The sequence below is a fragment of the Carcharodon carcharias genome, chromosome 9 (assembly GCF_017639515.1).
Source record: "Carcharodon carcharias isolate sCarCar2 chromosome 9, sCarCar2.pri, whole genome shotgun sequence".
In the NCBI taxonomy this organism is placed as follows: Eukaryota; Metazoa; Chordata; class Chondrichthyes; order Lamniformes; family Lamnidae; genus Carcharodon; species Carcharodon carcharias.
The window spans coordinates 44,262,880-44,287,655 of NC_054475.1; the positions used below are offsets into that span (position 1 = coordinate 44,262,880).

Genomic DNA, 24,776 nt, shown 5'->3' on the forward strand with positions numbered 1-24,776 from the left:
GCGGATAATTTGTAAATGATGAAAAGGAAGGGGCTGGGATGGAAAATTCAAAGAATATCATATGGGATATGGAGGAGAAGCCATCACAGGTGATGTAATGGGACAGGAAGGAGAGGAAGCATGCAAGCAATCCCATTGATGTGGATCGCAAAGGAGAGGGGGTGGAAGAAAGTGTAGTCATCCATGTTTAATACTGCTGACAGAGCATGGAGGACAGGAGCGAATAAAGTGCCTTAGTTATAGTCATAAAGGATATCATTTTGATATCATTGGTCAGAACAGTATCAGTTCTGTGGACAGGATAGAAGCAGCATTGAATGAAGTCAAACAGTAAGTTGTGGAAAAGCTGAGCACACACCTGGTAATGGTAGAGTGGGGTATATGCCAGGCCATGAGGTTACAGATTATGTTTGAGTACAATTCTGCTGCTGCCTCATGGTTGCCCAGTCTTCAGTTGCTAGGTCTGCTTGAAATCTCTCCCATTTAGCATGGTGGTAATGCCACACAACACAATGGAGGGTATCCTCAATGTGAAGACGGGACTTCGTCTCCACAGGTCTGTGTGGTGGTCATTCCTGCCAATACTATCATGGACAGATGCATCTGCGGCAGGCAGGTGGGTGAGAATGAGGTCACCTATGCTGTCAGATAAGCAGGCTGGAAAAGAAGAAGCAAGACTTGCATTTAGCAAGCATTTATATAGCACATTTCACAACCAATAGGCATCTCAAAATGTTTTACAGCCAAGGAAATACTTTTGAATTGTAGCCACTGTTATAATGGAGGAAACACAGCAGCTAATCTGTGCATGACAAGATCCCACAAAAAGCATGATAATGACTAGATACTCAGTTTTTTGTGACTTCAGTATGAAGGATAAATATTGGCCAAGACATTAGGAGAACTCCCCTGCTCCTCTTCGAAATAGTGCCATGGGATCTTTCCCTTCCTACCTGAATATGCAGATAGGGCCTCAATTTAACACCTCATCCAAAAGACAGCACTTCCAACAGTGCAGTGCTCCCTCAGTAATACATTGGAGCATCAGCATTGGGGCAGAATTTTACACCTCATGGCGGGCGCATGCCTGACCCGATTGAGCGTGAAATTGCTCGAGATGTCGTCAGGTGAGTGTCCCGATGTTATTGCGCACTCATGCAATATTTCGCTCAGCGAGCACTCGTAGAGGTCAGAAGTGTGCCCGCTGACAATTAAGAGGGCAATTAAGCCCATTAATGGCAGAATTGTCTGCATTTTTTGTGGCACCCGTCCAACCTAACGGTTGGCAGACAGGAGATTTGGCCAGGTGGCCTTCGCATTTTTCATCAAACTTCATCCAAGGGTGGGATGAAATCCAGGTTAGGAAATAAAATTAAAAGAAATACCCGGGGATACCATTTTTATGAGGTATGCTTTCAGATGCTTGATTGTGATGCATTTTTACACCTGTATTTCATTATTTGCAGGTCTGCAGTTTCCTGAAGCAGCTATTTTCCTTCAGGGAGCTCTCTCGCAGCGCTCACCCGCGCCCATGGTGATATCGTCGCCCACCCTCTCCCCGCCCCCACCCCAGTAGCATTGAGCTTTTCAGAGCGTGTTTCATGCCAGCTGGCCGTTAATTGGCCAGCCAGCGTAAATCACGGTCTAGAGCCAATCGCGGTGAGCGGTCCGTTCCTGACCACCCCCCGGGCCTGCCAATCACTCATGCCCACCAAGGGTAAAACCCAGGCCTTGATTTTTGTGCTTGCATCCTAGAGTGAGACTTGAAGCCACAACTTTCTGACTAAGGGGCCAGGGTACTGACAGTGTGACTGGTGGGGTCTAAGTGAAAGTCACCAACAATCAGGGCATCCCTAATATCCCAAAGAGCAATGTGAGCCACTGATGCTGCAATTCCCTCATCCCATTTCTCTTCCTCATCTTCATCTTCCTCCTCAGAATCCTCAGAGAAGGATCTGCGCCTTGTTCCTCCTGCAAGGCCAAACCTTGCTGCTGTGCAGTGTTCCACAAAGCGCTGAACACCACAAACACTGTGGAGATGCTGGCTGCTGCGTACTGCATCCAGAACTGTCCAGATGCCCAAAACACATCTTCAGCATGCTGATGGTTGTTGAATAGCACATCTGGTTGTCATATGCCTTTCCATACATCACTCTTGGCACCATTTCTCAGGGTTCTGAAAGGGATCAGCTACATTTGAAGTGGGTATCCCTTGACACCCAGCAGCCAGCCAATAGCTCTGCTCCAAGGTGCAAAGAGTTCAGGGATGTGGACAGCCACAAAGCAAAACATCACAGCAGCTGCCCGGGAATTTTTCACACCTGCAAACAGAATCTGTGGTCGTACACCAGCTACACAGTTTTGGAGTGGAAACACTTGCAGTTGACGAATACTCCTGGGTGATCAATGGATTAATGGGTGCCCTGATTGTCACATTGCTGCAGTTGAATAAACTTTGCACCCGCGGGAAGCCAACCAGAACCATAAACCTGAGGGCCCACTCATTCTGACTGGTGACATTGGAGGTTTTGGCAAACATTCTATCAGTCAGCTGCCTTACTAATTTGTGGTCCGCCAACTGTGAGACTCTCAAATGTCTCTGCCACAGCCCTGGAACGGTGTTGAGATAAAACGTTGAGGGTGGTGGTATTAGAATGAAGGCCATTGATAAAGCTTGGCACCATGTCCAGCTGGCATCGTCTTCCAGCATGCTGCAAATGGCTGCCACAACCTTATACAATAGCCTGAGCCTCCTGATAGACTGACATGTTCTGACATATGGTCTGACATGCTGGGAAAGCAGATCCTCAGACCCTGTGTGGGTGATATGGCCAACTCTGAGCTACTTCCTTCTCTGTTCCTCACCTTTCAGCCGCTCTCCCCTCTGCCTCTCTCCCCTCTGCCTCACTCCTCTCTGCCTCTCTCCTCCCTGCCGTTCCCCTTTCCGCTACCCCTCTCTCTGCTACTGCCTTTTCTGCTGCTCCACTCTCTCCTGTACAGATGTAACCAGCAGGCTGTTGCTCATGCTGTTGTTGATCATCTTTCTCTTCATCTAAGGTCCAACCTGAACAGCGGCACCCAAACTGATCTGATAGAGCTGGGGAAGAAACCTCACAAGTATAGAAAGTCAACTTTCAGCAAAGTATTGTGAACTAAACCCTTTCCCCTTGAGAAAGTGGCTGTGAGCACCAAGTATGAAGTCCCATATTTCCCAGAGATTGATTAACCCCCTCAATTGCCACTGTGTTCTCATTTTCCTTTCACTGGTATGTTTCAGAAAGCTGGGGAAACCATCAATCACACAGTGAATTCAGAAGTTAGTGTCAATGTTGCTCTAGTTGAGTAATTAAAGCATGTTAATTGACTTGCAGGCGTTGCCCACACTGGGCCTAATGGAAAACTGGAAGTGACAGCTTCCGGACACAAGGCTCCTGTGAAGTTCCTTGGCAGGTTTTACCATGTTAAAGGTGCAATATAAATGCAGGTTGTTGTTGTTGTTGTGGTCACAGATGGCCAAATAATCAGAGAGTACTTGGCTCAATTTAATCTCCACCGTGTCTACTCAGTCATATAAATCAGCTCTCGGAACTTGTCCAAACATTTTTTGTTCTTAGGTACCTGTACAAGCTGATGGCTTATTTAGAAATAGCCTCAAATCAAAATGTCTGCCATGAATTGGTAGTAAATCCAGATCTTAGATTTAGCTCAATAGTGTACTGATCCATAGGGAAGAGCTGCTCTGCTTGCACTCAGTGGTTTCACAAGCATATTCTTTATGAACACATTTATAATATTGCTACACATGGTGATCAGAGCAGGTCTCCTCCTCTCCCTTAGTTCCACCCCTTCATTCACATTACAGTTGAAATTTGTGTGAATAACTGAGGTAGTCCAACATCCGTTACTAGGCAATAATTGGCCCAGTGCTACAGCTAAAGAATAATGAGTTTAAAAAACAACACTTAATTGATCACAGAAATTATCTTAATCCCTTGTACTGAGTTAATGACTGTGCATTTGTGTAAGTATTACACTGTAATGATATTTTTTGTTTTCAAAGCTAGAAAGGAGCATGTTAAGAGAAGTTTATAATGAGGAACAATTTTCTTGATGAGTGTGTTCTGAATGTTTGCCAATGAACATTATGAACACTTCCCTCGAGAATGTTTTTACTCTCCCCTAAGAGTTTCCAAAGCATATACATTTCTCATCACAAGACTGGAAGACCTGGCATCCACTTCAACATCTGTAACTATTTTAGAATCACATACAAAACAGTCAGACAGGAAATAGTTTTGAAATGATATGGCAGGAGAAGCACATTTTAGCACCAAATTGCATATTTTGCTGAATTACTCCTTGCAGGGGCCTTTCAGTGTGGATGTCCACAGAAAAGAATCTGATGTTGACACTTCAGAGAATAGCCCAGTGAGGGTTTTAACATCACATACCCACCCCCTCTTGCCCACGCAGTTTCCCGACATCCTCATTGACCCATGTCCAGGTGGGACAATATATTTGCAGTGTTTTGCTACTGGCATGTCAACATTTACATCTGCTTGAGTAATCTACCAGTCCCTTCATACATTCAAACAGACTTCTTAAAACAAGCATCCTGAGGTAAAAACCATCTATTCACTGACAACTGTCAAGTCCTCCATTTTCTTTTCATTTCTTTTATTCTGTCATGGGGGTCACTGGCAAGGCCAGTATTTATTGCTTGAGCCACTGCAGTCCATGTGGCATAGGTACACCCACAGTGCTGTTAGGAAGGGAGTTCCAGTATTTTAACTCAGCGACGGTGAAGAAACGGCGATATAGTTCCAAGTCATGATGGTGTGTGGCTTGGAGGGGAACTTGCTGTGGTGGTGTTCCCATGCATCTGCTGCCCTTGTCCTTCAAATTGTTAAAGGTCACAGGTTTGGAAGGTGGTATCGAAAGAGGCTTGGTGAGTTGCTGCAGTGCATCTTGAAGAATGTACACATTGTTACCACTGCCTTCCGGTGGTGGAGGGAGTGAATGCTTAAGGTGGTGAACGGGATGCCGGTCAAGTGGGCTGCTTGCTCCTGGTAGTTTCAAGCTTCTTGAGTGTTGTTGGAGCTGCACTCATCCAGGCAAGTGCAGAGTACTCCATCGCACTCCTAGCTTGTGACTTGTAGATGGTGGACAGGCTTTGGGGAGTCAGGAGGTGAGTTACTCACTGCAGAATTCCCAGCTTCTGGCCAACTCTTGCAGCCAGAGCATTTATGTGGCTGGTTCAATTGCATTACTCCTGAAATGTTTCTGTCTAATATCAATCCAGCTCCTTGTATTTAATTTACCAAAATGAAAATATCTCACCTTCACAACAGTTACTCATAGTCATGTGCGCCTTTGAAAATAAAAATAGTCTCAAAGAGTTTCTTAAATAGTCATGAGGAAAATGGAAGGCCAAGCAGGAAGAGAGCGATTATGGAGGTTGTAAGCTTGGCCTAGGAAATGGGTTTTGAGCAAGTTTTTAAGGAAGCACACAAAGGCAGAAATGCAAGAAAGTTTACAAAAGGAATTCAAGAGAGTAGGACCCGATCAGCAGTACCAATGTTGGGGCAAAGTGAGAGGAATATGCAAAAGACAAGCGTGAGGGAAAATTAGGCCCAGATATTCGCCATGATGGAGAGGTTCTCCGTTATAGCAAAAATCCAGGAAATAGACAAAAATTCTAAGTGCCCCTGCCTTGAACATGGCATGTTCCATTTTCGTGGGGGTAAGAGTGGAGTCGGTCGGGGTTCATGCATCTGTGCTTCACAGTGCCTCTACTAGAGTGGGATTTTGGTGGGCTAGGAGTGTGAAACCCAGACAGTGCTGTGTGGAACAGGTGAGAGGAGGTCTGAACTTGGTGGATTCAATTGGATACCAGGTTACCCCTTTGGAGAGGTAAGGTACTCCTTTGGATATGGTCCCAGGACATCTTTGGGAGAGGTAAGGCACCCTTTGGGATTGTTAAAAGTGAACATGATTATGCACTGTTTTAGGCACCAACTCATTGACAGTTCTTTGACAGCTTGACAGTATCAAAGTTGTCAAAACTGTCAAGGAACTGCAAAAGGAAACTAGGTGAGTTGACATGGAGGGGATAAGGGCACAGGGTGGTGGCTGGGGGCATAAGTTGACATGAGTTGTCACTAAGTTGGCATAGGGGCTATAAAGGGTCTTGGGAATGTGGAGGAGCATGGGGATGTGAGGGTCCATGAGGTAGATGGGCATGTGTTGGCATAGGGGGCATAAGGAGCCATGGGGGTGTGTAGAGGAGAATGGATTGACATAGTGGGTATGAGGGACCATGGGAAGTGGTGGGGGCATGATGTCATAGGTTGGCATGGATGGGACATAGAGAGCGCATGGGGGTGAAGGGGTAGGGAGTGAGGGCTGGAGGGCTGTTTTGTGTTTTATTCTTTTTTAATTATTTATTTCAAATTTTCCTGCTACACAGAGGCCTTCCACCCAGCTCACCTCTGCACCCAGCAACCTCTGTATCTGGCAACCTCTGTATCTGGCAACCTCTGTATCTGGCAACCTCTGTATCTGGCAAACTCTGTATCTGGCAACCTCTGTATCTGGCAACCTCTGTATCTGGCAACCTCTGCACCCGGCAACCTCTGCACCCGGCAACCTCTGCACCCGGCAACCTCTGCACCCGGCAACCTCTGCACCCGGCAACCTCTGCACCCGGCAACCTCTGCACCCGGCAACCTCTGCACGTGCTCCGGGGGTGGTGGGTCTGAATTCTAATCCAGCCCGCCACCCGGATTGGAAGTCCGACCTGAGGGTGGCCATTTTTAAAGGTCAGGTTTGCAGAGCCAGGAATTCTCCCATCTCTGCCCGCCCGGCCCTACAGCAAAAATCTGGGCCTTCGTGTTTGGGATAGGGGTAATAGAGCTGTGGAGATTGCAGAGAAAAGGTGGGACAAAGCCATGGAGTAACTTAAAGAATAGGATGAGGATTTTAAATGGAATGTGTTGGTGGGCAAAAATAGGTCAGGAAGGACTTGGGGCAAAGGCTGAGTGGAATGTGCGGCAGAGTTTAATGGATGGTGGGGGGTCAGAGGCCAGTGCAGAGATTGCAGGGAAGTCAAGCTTGGAGGTAACAAAAACAGTTACAAGTATTTCAATGCCAGATAGGTTGAGGTAGGAGTGATAGTGGGTGCTATTGCAGAGATAGAAGGATGTATATTATGGTTGTAGACGATACAAGGTTTTAAGCTCAGTTCAAAACAGAGGGGAGTCCAATTTGTAAACGATCTATTCAGCCTGACTCAGTGGCCCAGCGGGTGGATGGAATCAGTGGCAAGGGAATAGAATTGTGCCTGGGAGCTAAAGACGGTGGCTTCAGACTCCCTAAACTTGAGCTGAAGAAAATTGTAAATCAACAAACACTGAATATCGAGCAAGCAGCCTGGCTGTCAATGAGTTGAGAGAGGTAGTGGAAAGATAGAGTTAAGTCTCACAAGCGTACGCGTGAAAGCTAGTCCCGTGCCTATGGATTCTATCACTGTGGTTCTGAATGTAGATAAGGAGGAGGGGACATGATGTGAAATACGCTGCTAAATTTGGATTTCTGTATTGTTTAATTCGACTGCTGAAGCAGGTTGTACATTTAAAGAGGTTCTTACTTTCACACCTCCTTAATGCAATGACACCTACCTGCTTCTAACAGTCACTCGGCAATCTATAAATAGTTTATCATCCAATATTCACAAAATATGGGTTGCTGACATCTAGTGGCCAAAGAAGATTATTTAATGTTACTAAATCAAAGAGGCAAAAAAGGAAAAAAAGAACAATTGCTATAATTCTGAAATAAAAATTGAAAATGCTGGATGTAGGCCAGATTTTGTCGTAGCAGGCCATCTGCTGTTAGTTGGACTTGTCCGTGTGTCCTTCAGCTCAATTTAATTTTTGACCACAAGGTGGCAGAAAGTGTGAGCTGATCATATCGCAGTGAGGCAACCAGGGCACCTGAGGCCTGAGTGAACAGGGCAACCAATCGCATATCTCCTTAAACAATGAGATTTATGAGTTGGGAAATAAAGAGTGGAGGGACTGAGGAGGAGGGTGAATTTAATGTTAAATCAGGCACAGAGAAAGAAACAAAGAGAGGGAAAGAGAGATCAAGTTAAGAGAGAAAAGAAAGAGAAAGGAAGGAAAAGAAAGAAAATAATTAAGTTTTAAATTTGACATTTTTAAACATCTCCCCAAAATACTTAAAAATCTAGAGCAATGAGACACGTAGCTGTTAGTTTTCAGTTCCAGAAAGGTTGATTGACAGTAATTAGCAATTACCACATCATTAAAGGGATACTTACAGTACTATGCATAGGTCCTAGATATCTGCAGTGAGTTTAGTTTGTATCTATTGTGCAAATACAGCAACCTTCATGACATTCAATGCATTTCAAGGGAGAGTTTGACAAAGAAATGCCAATTTCACAAAGCTAAGAGCAGAGAGACACAACTCGGCAGCAGCCTTTGGATATTCGCATCTAACCAGGGATCTGACCATAACCTGAAGTCGCTGTACCACCTACATACAAACAATGAACACTAGGCTCACCGTTATTTTGGCAACAAATCTCGGCCCAGTAGGTCAATCAATACTTCAAAAGGAAAGGTTAATCAAAACTCATCTATTGACTTACTGTTAACAGTCGTAAGTTACAGTTCCACAGCACACTTGGTATACAGAGAGATTTTTGAGAGCTGCGGGTAGGTGGTAGACAACAATGCACACAGGAAGAGACGGATTAGGAAGGGGCATGGTTGAAGTGATTTTTTTATTGATTGATGAAAGCAGGGTAAAAGGTGACAAAGCAAAAGGTCGGGGAGATTATGGGTCCTGAGGTGACTAAAAAGTCCAAAGCTGGATCTGTACACGCTGCCACAGGTGGGGTAGTGTTTTAAGAGGCAGGTGGGTGAGATGCTCGGATTTTGGTCCGCTCCGTCTGCTGTTTGTGCTTGGCCTCTACCTGGGCCTGTCAGGGAAATGGTTGGAAATGGTTGGCTCCTTCGCGAATGCTCCTGCTTCAGTTTGGACGATCTCAAGCAAGAGAATCCCACAAATCGGTGGGGGTGTTGCATTTTTTCAGGGAGCCTTTGAGGATGTCCCTGAAACATTTCTGCTGCACTCCTGGTAACAGCTTGTCGTGACGAAGCTCAGAGTATAGAGCTTGTTTTGAGAGTCTTGTGTCAGGCATGCAGACAATGTAGCCCACCCAATGTAGCTGATTAACCATAACCAGTAACTCGATACTGGGGATGTTGGCCTGAGAGAGGATACTGATATTAGAGTGCCAATCCTGCCATTGAATTTGCAGAATTTTTCTGGTGATATTTCTCCAGAGATCTAAGGTGTCTGCTGTATGTTGTCCATCCACGTCTCTGACGCGTACAGGAGGGGCAGGTAGCACTGCAGCCCTGTAAACCACAAGCTCGATGCAGGGTTTGAAGTTTTTGTCATCAAACATTCTTTTGCTCGGACGGCCACCCAGATGGTATTGATGGAGCACTGCCAATGAGCCCAGAGAGAATGGGATATGAGCTATAACATTGAGTTGGAGGTGTAGAACATGCATGAAAGGAATGAAAGAGCCGGCACAGGCTTGATGGATTGAATGGCCTCCTTTTGTGCTGCAAGATTCTATGATTTTATATAGTTGGAGGAGTTTGCAGAAGTAAGGAGCAGTGAGACCTTGGAGTGATTTGAAAGTGAGGATGAGGGTCTGGGGCACAGGAGCCAGTGTAAGTTGGCAAGGTGGAGTGATTTAAATATGCGCTACAGCAAATATTATTTCAAGCTGGAACGTCCTCACTATCTAGTCCCTTTAACATCTGTTTCACGATTGGTCTCAGCCCTTAAAACCTTACTTCTTTTACCTCTGGAATCTTGATTTGAAGGTGTAAACCTTTGGGGTTGAACACATCTAATGTAATGATGTAGAAAAGTAAAGTGACAGGAGCTTGAATTGTTTAGTTTCACATTAGGATACACACACATAGAGACAGATTTAGAAGAATTGGGGGTTTAGGTTATAGTGTTTAAGTAAATTTTGCTTAAACATCTGTACAGTGTTATCCTGACAAAAGGGAATGTCTTGAGGAGATGTCTATGAGAAGTTTCAGTTTACTTTCTCGAGCTGCTTTGCAAGTCCCACAGCAGCAGTCTCCCCGTTCAGACACAACAACTTGTTTAAAGTTAACAAACGCACAGTCAATTAGCAGCTTGTAAGTGAGAATAACACAAGCACAACTTACCTGCACAGTTGGTCCTGTTGAACTCAGACCCCTGCAGTATGTCCAGTTTCTTTTGGCACCTCGCAATTTGTCTGTATAGTCCACCAGTGTTTGAGCTCATCTGTGCCATAACTGACTCCAACAGCATCTGGGAAATAAGCAGTGCCATAAAATAGATTTGTTTGGCCTGCTCACTGCTGGGATAGTGGGAAAGGCACGTGATACAGGAAATGATTCAGTGCAATTCTAACCTCAAAGAAATTACTACAGAATCCAACGATTCCTTAGCTGTGATATTACATCAGGCTCACTTTACAAAGCAGAATACTTTACACAAAGCATTCGGGGCCACAGTTCGTTATTATTGCTGTTCCAATACCTCTTGACCCTGGGCTATGATATAGCCTGGCACAAACTGGATGGAATAAGGTGTACAAATTCCAAAAAATACATAGTAAACCATTGAACTGAACACACAGTTTTCCTTCATTTACCTGCAATGTCAGTTTTAAGGTTGTCATCTTGATCTTTCCCAGCATGAATAATATGGATTGACAATTTGAATTACAGTAAGTCCTCACTTAAAGTTGTGGTTGTGTTCCTGAAAATCACGACTTTAAGTGAATCATGAGTTCCCACAGGAATCGATGTTAAAACTTGAGTTAGGTTCCTTCGGACATTTCTTGCCCAGAACAAACAATGTGCAGGTTGAAATATTGTACCATACATGTGCATTACAGTGCATTCCCAGCTGAAATAACTTTCAAAATAAAATGAATTACTAAATATGAAAGAAATACATTACAGTATACCATAAATGTAAATAAATGTAAGAATAATTACAAAACAAAAACAGAATTACCTGGAAAAACTCAGCAGGTCTGGCAGCATCGGCAGAGAAGAAAAGAGTTGACGTTTCGAGTCCTCATGACCCTTCGACAGAACTTGAGTTCGAGTCCAGGAAAGAGCTGAAATATAAGCTGGTTTAAGGTGTGTGTGTGGGGGGCGGAGAGATAGAGAGACAGAGAGGTGGAGGGGGAGGGGGGGCGGGGGGGTGCGGGGGTGGGGGTGTGTGGTTGTAGGGACAAACAAGCAGTGATAGAAGCAGATCATCAAAAGATGTCAACCACAATAGTACAATAGAACACATAGGTGTTAAAGTTAAAGTTGGTGATATTATCTAAACGAATGTGCTAATTAAGAATAATTACACTCACCTGGTTTTGGGTTGACTAGGCTCCATCTAGTGGCAGAAGTTGGTCAGTGCGAATAACTCCTGAAGGAGTCCAGGACTTCAGTCTGAATTGAGAGAGGGACTGGAGCGAGGAGAAGAGGAGCAGCTGAGGAAGTCCCCAGTGGTGGCAATGGACAATGGGGACTTTAAAAGTAGGGATAGAGACCAAGGGAAGAGGAAGAGTGACCTCAGGATTGAGGGCGAGAGCGAGTGCAGGAGTGGAAGCGAGGATGGGAGCTAGGGTGGGAGCGTGGGGGGAGGAAGCGGGATTTAAGGCTGAAGGATGGGACCAGACACACTGCGGAAAACGTCATGTCCACATGCACCCCACAGAACTGTCTGCGGCAAACGATATCATAGCGAACCTCGTAACATTAAACGGATATATTGTGCCTATTTTATTAACGATGTTAAAGTGAAACAATGTTAACTAAGTCAACATTAAGTGGGGACTTACGGTATTTTTAATGTGCTGAACAACATTATTTAAGCCTCGTTCAGTTCTCTGAAAGGATCAGTGGCAAATTACAACCATGTATAAAAGTCATAAACCCTGAAGTAGGTGACCGGGCATGATTCCGTTGAGCGGATTGCACACCCATTGTTGAATCTGTCCAGGCTAATGTAAAAAATTTAAACTGAGCACCAAAAATGCAGGGAATGCACAGCAGACCAATAACATTTGAAAGAAAAATGTTGTTGAAAAGGGTAGTATTTTGGCCATGACCTTTCATCAAAAGGAACAAACCCAAGTGTCTCTTATTTGTGTTTTACTTTGTGATTCATATATGATGGTGGTTTTGTTCTCTGGAGTGGTCTGAAGTTTAAGTTTGGTAGGGCACGCTTTCCACCTGCCAAATATAAGCAATAAAAGCTCGCTGCTGTGGAATTTAGACACCAGCAGCTCAAAGGGCCAGCCAGTCTCAAGAATCAATTGACATTGCTACATCCAAATGAGATTTAATGAAACAGCAGTGTGAGATTATCACTCTATAGTTACTCTATTGATTTGATTTTCTATTGTAGGGATTTATCTTTTTCCACTTGTTCCAAATTGCTTAGCAACACGGGATGCCTGCTGTATATGGTAACCCCCAGTGCTACTGAGATGGCAATGAGGCAAACGTATGATGTTGTGTGATCATTATTGCACTATTTAATAATGTCTGTTCACATTTGGTCAGGTTTTTATTTATTTGTTCCCAGGATATGGGCTTCGCTGGCAAGGCTCGCATTCATTGCCCATCGTTAATTGCCCTTGAGGAGGTGGTGTTGAGCCACCTTCTTGATAACTGAGTGGCTTGCTCGGCCATTCAGAAGACATGTAAGAGTCAACCACATTGCTGTGGGCCTGGAGTCACGTGTAGACCAGACCAGGCAAGGACGGCAGATTTGCTCCCCTCAAGGGTATTAAAGAACCACATGGGTTTTTTTTTAACTACAATCCGGTAGTTACATTGTCACCATTACTGATTTACTTAATTGCCTGAAATAAAGTTCCCCAGCTACCGTGCTGGGATTTGAGCAAATGGACGGATTCTTAACGGAATAGACCCACGCATAGTGGGGAGGCAGTAGCAGGTCAGGAACCCATCGTAATTGAAGCGAGCTTCATCGTGGCTCTTTAACTCAGCTGCAGTATTAGCATGCTGCTTCCGGACCTCGTGACCAGTCAGAGAGGTTGGGCGTGATGACACCCCTATATTCTGTCAATGACAGCGTTGTGTTTAAAGGGACCCTGGCATGGAAATGAACGGCTGCAGGAAAGCTGTTTCTGAAGCAATCTGAAGGCAAGACATTGGAAGAAAGCTCTCTGGTTCTCTGACTCTTTCCTGGAGGTCACACTGGAGGTGGTGAGGGCCAGAGAGAGGCAGAAGTCAGCCACCCAGACTAAGCAGGGGTGTCTGAAATTAGTGTAGGCTGCGAGCAGTAGGAATGTGGTGCCCTGGACCTTGGTTCAGCGCTGAGAAAGGTTTCATGACCTCATTAGGAAAGGTGAGTGCTATCCCCATTTTCAGGGGGCATCCATCACTCCCTCACCTCGCTGGAATTCTCTTGCATGACACTCCTATGACTGACATACCTTGCAGTTCCACACATTCATGTCTCTCCAGGGACCTCCTCAAATCTTCATCTCAACACCTATCCCTCACAGTCATACGCCTCAAATGTCCACATTTCAACCTCAACACACAATTTCACTTCTCACACACATAACTCTGTATCTTCCATCATTGCAGGAGAAGAGAGCACACAACCCCAGGGAGCGGCAGAGAACTAGGGGTGAACCTGCAGCCATAGCCACCCTGATTGCGATCGAGGAGGATGCTCTGGAGTTAGGTATCAGTGTTGGAGAGATGGGGGGGTGTGGCCCAGAAACTGGGGACAGTCTTAGATAATACGCTGCCACTTGACACTTCGTCATTCGTGTTGATTTGACATCACCAGTAACTGAAATGTCTGAATCTGCAATATGCTGAGTTTGTACCCCTTTCCATCTCAGCATGAACTCATGTCTTTGATCTCCCATAGGCACTTCATGGGTGAGGGAGGAACTGATGAGGGAGGAAACTGAGGAGTCCTCAGAGGAGGGTGAGCGCTCTGAGGATATGTTGTCACATGACTCATGCACATCCCCCATCAGAGCAGATGCATACACTCAGCGGGTAGCAGAATAGAGATGGACAAGTTGTCACATGTTGAGGTGTACATCACATGTGAACAGGGGTAAGTGCTGGAGATGGGAACAGCTGAGTCCTGGCCAGAGGGTGCAGGGCACTCCACATTCTGCTCAGCTGCATGCAAATGTTGAGCCTCAGGGATCTTCCATGGAATGGGGACTTGTAGAGCAGCAATGGGAAATGTGTGCTACTGCGGCCAGTGATTCCAGAAGCAATGTGCAACTGTGGAGGGAGATTGAAGGAGTCCATCGCTAGCAGGAGTACCATGGTGAGCATGATTTTACCACCCCATCTCAGCAAGGCCAGGACCGTAAAATGCGGCAATCCATTCAAAAATCCATTGACTTCGGCAGGACCATAAAATCCCACCGGTGTAAAATTCCTCTCAATGTCTCAGACATTTACACTGATGACCACCTCCATGGAAGGAGTGACTACCTTCCTGGAGAATTATATGAGGCAAGAAATTGAGTGCATGGTGGCGCAGATGAATGGCCTGTACACTCTGACTGTGATGAAGCAGAGCCTCCTCTCAGTGGCTCAACAGCTCAGTGGCACGTAGCCAAGTGCTCACCCACTCTCAGCTGGCACAGCCGTGCATGTGGACCCTGAGAGGGAAGCTGGAGAAAGGGTACAAGGCAGTGGGGTTCTTGCCATTGCCCCACCCCTACCCCCACAATACTTCTCATCCCCATCCCCACACCTGGACAGAGCTGCTTTCTTCCCCGGTGACCAAGTCTGATCCTGCACTGATGCAGATGGGACTGTCTGTATTGGGGACCCCGATGGGCTCCAAACCCCAAAGGGTGTCGGAAATGGGCATCACAGCTGTCAGATTTGGGGAGCAAACAGCCTGCCTCTAGATTTGCTGAAGCTACACTGGTTGCACCACATAAATGTAAGAGGAAGCAGAAATGAAAGACTTCATGGTTGCACAAAATAATTCAATTGGGTGTGTATTGCAATATTAATGGTTGTTATAATGATGTTTATTTCGATGAAAAACATACTTTATTGGAACTCTTCATTTTCCTGGCCTCTACTTGTTGCATCCGCCGCTCACCCTGGACAAAAGCCTACAGGTGAATAGTATGATCAGCTTTTACCATGGCTGCTTTGTTGCCTGTTGGAATGAATTTTGTCTAGGGGAAGGGGTGTCCAGTGTTTTTGATGGCACTATAAAACGGCCTCATGCTCAGATACCAGAGAACGCAGTGTATAAGTTGACCCGGCGTATAAGACAACCCAATTTTATCGGCCCCAAAAATCATGTTTTTGTATATACTCAGCCTATAAGTCAACCCCTTCCACCAACCTCCTTCCCCACCCCACCACCAAATTTTCAGGCATGACATGTTATAAGGTATGACATTAGCAGTCAGCCTCAATTTTTTACCTCACAAATGGATGTTTTATTTATGGGCACCTCATAAGGGGTTAAGCGGTTGATGTAGGTTGCGATGCAAAGATGCACAGAAGTTTAAGACACGCCCACACAGAGCAGACCGCACGTGGTGAACAACAAAGATGGCAACCACCCACACCCAATGCCAATGTTTCACTTTTATACTCAGTGTATAAGTCAAACTCCATTTTTAGAAAGATTTTGAGGCTTCAAAGGTCGACTTGTATTCTGACATGTAATATTAATTAAAACATGCCTGGATGAGTCCATCATGCGATTCTCTGGCAGAATGGCAGTAGGCACTATGGCCACATCTGGGTCCTCCTCCTCTTCCTTTTACCCCATAGAAGATGCCTGTCGTCCTGTATCTTCCTCTTCCTGCAGCTTCACTCCTCTGTGTAGCGCAATGTTGCGCAAAGCACAGCAAAACACAGTTCTTTTGGAAGGAGGCTTTCTTCCTGGAGGCTGCAGATATCACCGAGGATCTGCCATAGAGATCTGAGCCTCCTGAGGCACTGTTGCTCTGTCAAGTCGAGGAAGCTCGCCTGCTGTCTGAAGACGCTGTGCTGGGAGTTGTGCCTCCTTCAAGCTGTATCTCTCTGTCCATTCCCTCTGTCCTGTGGCATGTGGCTGTTGAGGCAGCAGCTGCTGTGCTGGTACTGTTGGTGTTGGTGTTGCTGCTGCTGCTGGTGCTGTTGGTGTTGTAGCTGTTGGTGTTGCTGCTGCTGCTGGTGCTGTTGGTGTTGTAGCTCTTGGTGTTGCTGCTGCTGCTGGTGCTGTTGGTGTTGTAGCTATTGGTGTTGCTGCTGCTGCTGGTGCTGTTGGTGTTGTAGCTATTGGTGTTGCTGCTGCTGCTGGTGCTGTTGGTGTTGTAGCTGTTGGTGTTGCTGCTGCTGCTGGTGCTGTTGGTGTTGTAGCTGTTGGTGTGACTCCAGCAGTTGGATTTTCAGCTCGGTGTGCAAGCGCGAGCCCAGCACACATGAGCATGGAATAGCGTGCGATGACATCGGGCGAGCATCCCGATGTCATCGTGCAATTGCACGATATTTCGGTCAGCGGGTGAGGACAGGAGTCAGCAAAGCGTCCGCCAACAACTAAGAGGCCTGTTAAACCCATTAATTAAATAGAATTTTTACGGTTGGCAGGCAGGTGAATAGGCCAAGCAGCCTTTGGATTTTTGAGGAAACCTCATCCACGGGCGGGATGAGGTTTCTGATGTTAATTAAAAATAAAATAAAAGCTTTTAGAACTCATTTTCAACATGTCGCTTCTCGTGTGTCAGAGTCACATGAGGGGACAAGTTTTCCATTTTTAAAAAAACTTTATTTTTAATGTGAAAAATCTTTAGCTCCCTGAGGCAGTGCTGTGCCTTCATGGAGCTTTCACTGAGCGCACCCATGCTCATGCACTGACTTCCATGCATGCCCTCCTCCCTCCTCACCAACCCCCCCCCCCCCCAAACCCAGGTAGCGCTGAGCGTTTCAGCGCACTATTCAGACTGGCTGGCCGTTAATTGGCCAGCCAGTATGAAATGGCGGTCGGGACCCGACTGCAGGCAGCAGACTGGGGGCAGCAGACCCGTGGCAGCAGACCGGGGGCAGCAGACCGGGGGCAGCAGACCGGGGGCAGCAGACCGGGGGCAGCAGACCATTGTGCGGCCACTTCCGGGCCTGCCCACTGCAGGGGAAAATCCTCCCCCTGGCACTGCTGCTACTACTGTGCATCAGAGGGCCAGGTTACCGCTGTACAAGTTGCTCTCACGCTGCACTGAATGCTGACAGCAAGGAATTTGAGATTAAGGTGAATAAACTCCATGATTGAAAACATTTCCAACATGTTGAAATTAATTCACTAACCAGTGAATTCAGGCTCTCAGGTCAAACCCTGCATGTATCAGCGTTTCACTAAGGCTGGTCACAAGTTTAGTGATTTCTTTCTTTTAGGGCTTCCCAACATGTCAGTTTCATTGAGCGCTGGGCAGTGCTTTCACTTCATGGACCCTGGCAATTCCTACATCATTCAGGAAACCAGTGCACTGACTGTTAAAGCCTAAATATTGGGTCAAATTCAGAGTTAATTGCCTCTTTGAATATTATAATGGCTTACCCAACAGCTATATGAGGGTTCTATGCTCATCTGCAAACCCATCCAGGTTAAACCCAGAAGTGGGCTGAAGCATGTTGGGTTTCCAACCAGGTGTCACTTTTCTGGGATTTAACTTACCAACACCCAAACCCGCTTGCCCTTAGCAGTGAAAATTCTTCCTTTGTCTCCACATCATTATTCTTTGTCTTTGGATTATTAGTCCTGTAACATAAGCACTATACTATTCCCACTTCTGGCATCAATAGAGGTGCTGCTGGGAATGCTGATTGGATGCACAAATGGGCAGAGGTCCAATTTAATGAATCCCTGCCCAATTACTTTTACAATGTACAGCCTACCATCATCAGTAAACTGTCAGTAAAATAAAGGAAAATCCTGTCACTCATGCGCTCCTCCTGGTTTTGTGCATTAATATCAGATTTATAAAGCAAATGACAGCTGATAGTGGCTCGAGTACATCAATGCTGCTGTTCTCTGTATCAGTATTAAAAACTGCTTGAATAAATCACTCCCAATTACAGGAAGACCCAACTGTCCAGATATGACCCGGTATTATTTAAGCTGATACTCCGTCCTTCACAGAGTCTAAAATTTGTCTTTATCTATATTAGTGTAAAATAAGCATGTGGTACTTCTTTGTTGGCTCTAATCTGTTCAACCATGAGATTTAACCTATTTAAAATAACCATTACTGTTATTGGACCAGTAATCCTGAGGCCTGGCCTGATGTTTCAGAGACATTGGTTCAAATCCCACCATGACAACTGGGGAATTTAAATTCAGTTTGTTAAATAAATGTGGCAAAAAAAGCTAATATCAATAATGATGACCGTGACACTACCAGATGATCACAAAAACCCATCTGGTTCACAAATGTCCTTCAGGGAAGGACAGGTGCTGTCCTCACTGCCGTGACCTATATGTAACTTGCAGCAATGGGGTTGACTCTTAACTGCCCTCCCCAAGCCACACAATTGTATCAAACTGCTATGCAAAACTAGAGTAAGAATAACACTGTATGACCACCTAGCATCTTACTCTCTCTCCCTCCCACACTCTCTCTCTCTCTTTCCTTCCCACACACACGTACACTCTCCCACTCTCTCTTTCTCTTAGATTATCGCACTCTCTCCTTCTCATCCACTCTTTCTTTCTTATCCATTTCCTCTCTCTCTCCCACACACACTTTCTCTCTCTCTCACCCACTTCCTCTCTCTCCCATCCACACACTCTCTCTCACATCCATACAATCTCTCCCTCTCATCCAGTCCCTCTCTCTCTCTTTCATTCACTCTGTTATCCACTTTCCCTCTCTCAAACATGTACTTTCTCTCTCTCTCCTACCCACACTCCCTCTCTCTCATCCACATAATCTCTCACTCATCCACGCTCTCCCACACTCTCTCTCTCTCTCTCTTTCTTCCATGCCCTAGGCAGCAAGTCTCATTACCCGCGCACACCCCCCACCCCAACTGCACTATTACCTCCAGCTTCTTTGGCCACACCAGTCAGCCTCCTCCCCAGCCCAGCTCAGCCTGGCCCAATCCGGCAGTCAGCCTCCTCCCCAGCTCAGCTCATCCTGGCCCATCCGTGCAGTCAGCCTTCCCCCAACCTAGCATGACAGTCTCTCTTTCCACCCCACCAATACCATTTTTCCAGAGCACACTCACTGCGACCAATGTTGCTCCTCCTCCAATCACAGATTGCTTCTCTGCCACATTTGCTGCTGATAGGCTCACTCAGGAGCCTATTAGCAGCAAATATGGAAGAAGATTGGCCTGTGATTGGAGGAGCAGTTTCTTTCAATATCTTCCACACCACTTACTGGCATTTTTGAAACTGTCTCCGGGAGCTACATTGGGGCATTTGTGTGCCACATCCGGCCCATGGGTCGCTCATTGGACAAGCCTGCTCTAAATCCCATGGCCTTCCAAGTCTGTGGATACATGTCCTTTAGAATTTGCAGGGCTAGTATGTTGACATTTACCCCTGTGTCAATCTTGGCCAATAACAAGTATAGTAGTTACCAAACTTTCTTAGGGCAGATAATTCGAATCTTGGCAAATACTTTGGACAGCATCTACGTTTTCCATGAGGTTGACGGTGTGAAACAAGTGTTCAGCACTCTTCGTCTCATCGTGCACGCCATGATCATTTTCCGGTTTGTCAATCACCTCATGTATATGTTTCTAATGGGATACCAGGCGGTCATTCTTATTACTTGAAGGTACCCATCATGTACGGTCTGTTTGGATCAGTGAATGGCTCTTTGTAGCTGCACCAGCCTTTGCTCTAGTGCACTGTCGCTGCCAGTGGCCTTTTCTGCCACATGCCTTGCAGAATTGCTGGAATGTTGGGCATTTCCTTGGTGTATGCAGAAGGCCACACATTCCACATGTCTTGCTAGGTTTGGATGTTCTAGTGAGTGCGTCAACAACTGGGGTTAAACTTAGGGCCTTTAAGCTTTGTTGACCTGCAAGGATCGTTTCATAGATAGTAGCTCTTCAATGCTGTTTTGGACTTGTCTGGCAGATCTTTGTGGACTACGCCCATGGAAGTGGATGTGATCACCAACTCAACAATTCTGCCTGCTAGCTCTGTGTTTGAGAAATCACAGCACGTACCCTTTCCTCTTAATCTGCTGATGAATTGGTCCATGGATTGTTGTTGAAAATACGTGAACTTTAATCGATGAATATGGAAGTGTAACTTAATTCTGTACCAGTCTTCCAATGTAGCAGATATCTTTTGGGGATTCTTTATCTCTTTTGCTGTTAATCCTGATGTGATCAGCCTGTGTAGACCTTCATTTCCAATTGCTAAATGAATTTTTATGGCTTGCTTGTCTGGCCCAGTCACACCTGAATCGAGAAACCATAGCTCTGTACACTGTTTAAACATCTTGATTTCGGATAGCTGGTCAGATACATCCCAATTCAAACTGGGGAATTTCGTGAACATTTCAACAATATCCCTCTGACCTTCCTCCTTGTTTTATTCAATTTATTTTTCAGCAATTCCCAAAGCTACTTATTATTATCGCAACCTTCTCTGACCCCATTTTATAATGGTCTTGTTTGGTTATTTTTTTGTTTGACTCTCCTTCACTCACCATCGATCCGGCCCACACACTGGTCACTCATCTTTCCCAATGGAGCTAACCCGGTAGTGGCCCTCTCAATGCGCTGTCCTACTCATTGAACTGACAGGCTATGTGCTGCAAACTCACTACAAGGGATCTGTTTGCTTACCCGCATTTCATTTGAGTACCATCTCAGTGTCTTCCAAGATTTTCTGTGCAGTCACCATGCTGTGATTTCAACACATTCAGATGCTGCAAATCCATTGCAGTCTGACCAGCATGTCAAGGGTCATCTCATGCCATTTAACATGATCTAAGGCTGTTCACCATGTCATACCTGTACTTAATCTTGCTGCCATGCTGTTTAGCCACTGCTGAGCACCATGTTGTGTCATTATAATGATATAAAGGCACCAATCACTCACAAGGGATGGGGTAAATGCGTCATGGGTTCAGTTATTAAGACTAGGCACATGAGAACAGATAAACATGGATGGAAGGCCTGAAGGCATCAGGGCTGTGCTGTGTTCTGCCCACAGGCAAAAGTGAAGCTAAAACTGGATCACATGACACACCACCCTTCTAGTGATGTCATGCTGCTGTATCTTAAAGACATTTTACAGCAGCATCGACCTAGACACCTGACACAATGAAGGCAGAGTGTGACCAGTCAGCCCTACCAAGTTTTCCTCACCAACATCTTAGGAGTTGTGCCAAAATTAGGAGAGTTGTCCTACAGACTAGTCAAGCAACAGCCTGACATCATCATACTCATAGGATCATACCTTTCCCAAATATTCATTCCCTCCACCACTGGTTCAGCATGGCTGCAGTGTATATCACATACAAGATACATTGCAACAACTCACGCAGACTTCTTCAACAGCAATTCCCAAATCCATGACCTCTACCACCTAGAAAGACAAGGGCAGCAGATGCATGGGAACACCACCACCTGCAAGTTCCCCTCCATCCACACATCAAACTATATCACTGTTCCTTCACTGTCACTGGATGAAAATCCTAGAACTCCCTCCCTAACAACACTGGGGGTCTACCTGCTGCCGGTGAACTGTACAAGAAGGCAGTTCAGTGCCAGCTTCTCAAGAGCATATTAGGAATGGGCAACAAATGTTGGCCTTACCTACTTATCGCCCCATGAGTGAATAAAAAAAAGTCGACACCACCAGTTCTTCTTTTCAAACAAGTTCATGCCTTACTTGCCAAATATTATTGCTCTTTTAGTTTGATTTATAACCTGTCAACTATCCCAAAAACATCACAGGATATTTGGAATTCACTCCTTATGTTCCTTGACTCCAATCCAGATTCCGGGAATTTCTGGTTGACAGCGTCTAGATATTCTGTGCAACATCACAGGAGAAATATCAGAAAGCATGACCTGTAAAGCCTATCTTGGCTCATTACTCCAGAATAAAGATAAACTAAGATTGCTCCATCAATAACTCTTGAATGGATCTATAATTTCCACTCCCATGGATGTTATCTCAAATACAAGGCAAACAGTGATTAATTTGAACATGAAAAAGTACTTCCTCCTATCTACACTAAATATCTCTTTCACTGGTTTAACTTAAGCCCCTTGGCTAACATTTTGACACCCGTCAGCTAATGCTCTAAATATAGCCTTTTAGCATCTTTTCTATTTCAAGAAAGTCCACTTTCAATCTCTTTTTAAGAGATTAAGCATTACTGATTTGCTCCGCAATACTTCCACAACTTGAATGGTTTATATCTTGGTGACCAAAACCCCACAGAGTACTCAGGGTGAGACCTGACAAAGGCACTGTCCACGTTTAGCATTTCATCTCCTAAATGACACTCAACTGGTCTGGTCATATAATTAATTATTCAAATGTTTTGTTTATTCCTGCGTTTTGGGTGCTTTAGTGGGTGAATGATTGAAGATTGGGGCAATAAAATCAGGAGAGGTGTATAACAGGCAGTTGATCTGATATCACTGGTTTACCATAACCAGCAAAGGTTAAAATTGTCTCTAACTTGTCAGAAGAATGGTTACAGCACAGAAGGAAGCCATTCAGCCCAACCTGTCCTTGCCAGCTCTCTGCAAGACCAAATTACCTAGTCCCACCCGCCTATCTTTTCCCTGTAGCCCCCAGACCCCTATCATTGCCCTATAGCCCGCACATTCCTACATTTTCCCTGTAGCCCCCACACACCTACTTTTTCCCTGTAGCCCTCACACCCCTACCTTTTACTGTAACCCCCACACGCCTACCTTTTCCCTGTAACCCCCACATGCCTACCTTTTCCCTGTAGCACCCACATGCCTATGTTTACTGTAACCCCCACACGCCTACCTTTTCCCTGTAACCCCCACACACCTACCTTTTCCCTCTAACCCCCACACGCCTACCTTTTCCCTGTAGCCCCCACATGCCTATGTTTTACTGTAACCCCCACATGCCTACCTTTTCCCTGTAACCCCCACACACCTACCTTTTCCCTCTAACCCCCACATGCCTACCTTTTCCCTCTAACCCCCACACGCCTACCTTTTCCCTCTAACCCCCACACGCCTACCTTTTCCCTCTAACCCCCACACGCCTACCTTTTCCCTCTAACCCCCACACGCCTACCTTTTCCCTCTAACCCCCACACGCCTACCTTTTCCCTCTAACCCCCACACGCCTACCTTTTCCCCCTAACCCCCACACGCCTACCTTTTCCCTCTAACCCCCACACGCCTACCTTTTCCCTCTAACCCCCACACGCCTACCTTTTCCCGCTAACCCCCACACGCCTACCTTTTTCCTCTAACCCCCACACGCCTACCTTTTCCCTGTAACCCCCACACACCCACCTTTTCCCTGTAACCCCCACACACCCACCTTTTCCCTGTAGCCCCCACACACCTACCTTTTCCCTGTAGCCCCCACACACCTACCTTTTCCCTGTAGCCCCCACACGCCTACCTTTTCCCTGTAACCCCCACACGCCTACCTTTTCCCTGTAACCCCCACACGCCGACCTTTTCCCTGTAGCCCCCACACGCCTACCTTTTCCCTGTAGCCCCCACATGCCTACCTTTTCCCTGTAACCCCCACACACCCACCTTTTCCCTGTAACCCCCACACGCCTACCTTTTCCCTGTAACCCCCACACACCCACCTTTTCCCTGTAACCCCCACACACCCACCTTTTCCCTGTAACCCCCACACACCCACCTTTTCCCTGTAACCCCCACACACCCACCTTTTCCCTGTAACCCCCACACACCCACCTTTTCCCTGTAACCCCCACACACCCACCTTTTCCCTGTAGCCCCCACATGCCTACCTTTTCCCTGTAGCCCCCACATCCCTACCTTTTACTGTAACCCCCACACACCCACCTTTTCCCTGTAACCCTCACACCCTTACCTTGTCCCTGTAAACCCCACATGCCCACCTTTTCCCTGTAGCCCCCATTCACCTACCTTTTCCCTGTAGCACCCACACCCCTATTGTTTCCCTGTAGCCCCCACATGCCCACCTTTTCCCAGCAGCCCCCACACCCCTGCCTTTTCCCTGTAAACCCCACACGCCCACCTTTTCCCTGTAGCCCCCACACGCCTACCTTTTCCCTGTAGTCCCCACACGCCTATTGTTTCCCTGTAGCCCCCACACCCCGATCGTTTCCCTGTAGCCCCTACACCCCTACATTTTACTCTAACCCCCACACCCCTACCTTATCCCTGTAGTCCCCACACACCTACCTTTTCCCAGTAGCCCCCACACCCCTACATTTTACTCTAACCCCCACAACCCTACCTTATCCCTGTAGGCCCCACACCCTTACCTTTTCCCTGTAGCCCCCACATCCTTACCTTTTCCCTATTGCTCCCACACACCGACCTTTTCCCTGCAGCACTGCAATTTTTTCTTTTCACTAAATTATTCAATTCCCTTTGAAAGCCAAAATTGAATCTGCCTCCATCACACTCTCAGTCAGTGCATTCCAGATCCTAACCACTTGCTGC

At 46.1% G+C, this 24,776-nt stretch overlaps 1 protein-coding gene across 1 annotated transcript in view; it reads right to left on the reverse strand.

Annotated features, from left to right (window-relative positions):
• The window catches only part of LOC121282641 (tetraspanin-18-like), a 144,494-nt gene extending 134,071 nt beyond the window's left edge, over positions 1-10,423 (reverse strand). Inside the window, exon 1 of the mRNA XM_041196459.1 lies at positions 10,287-10,423. The gene's annotated coding sequence lies outside the window, so the exon portion shown is untranslated. The remainder of the gene's footprint in view (positions 1-10,286) is intronic.
• Positions 10,424-24,776: the final 14,353 nt, after the last annotated feature.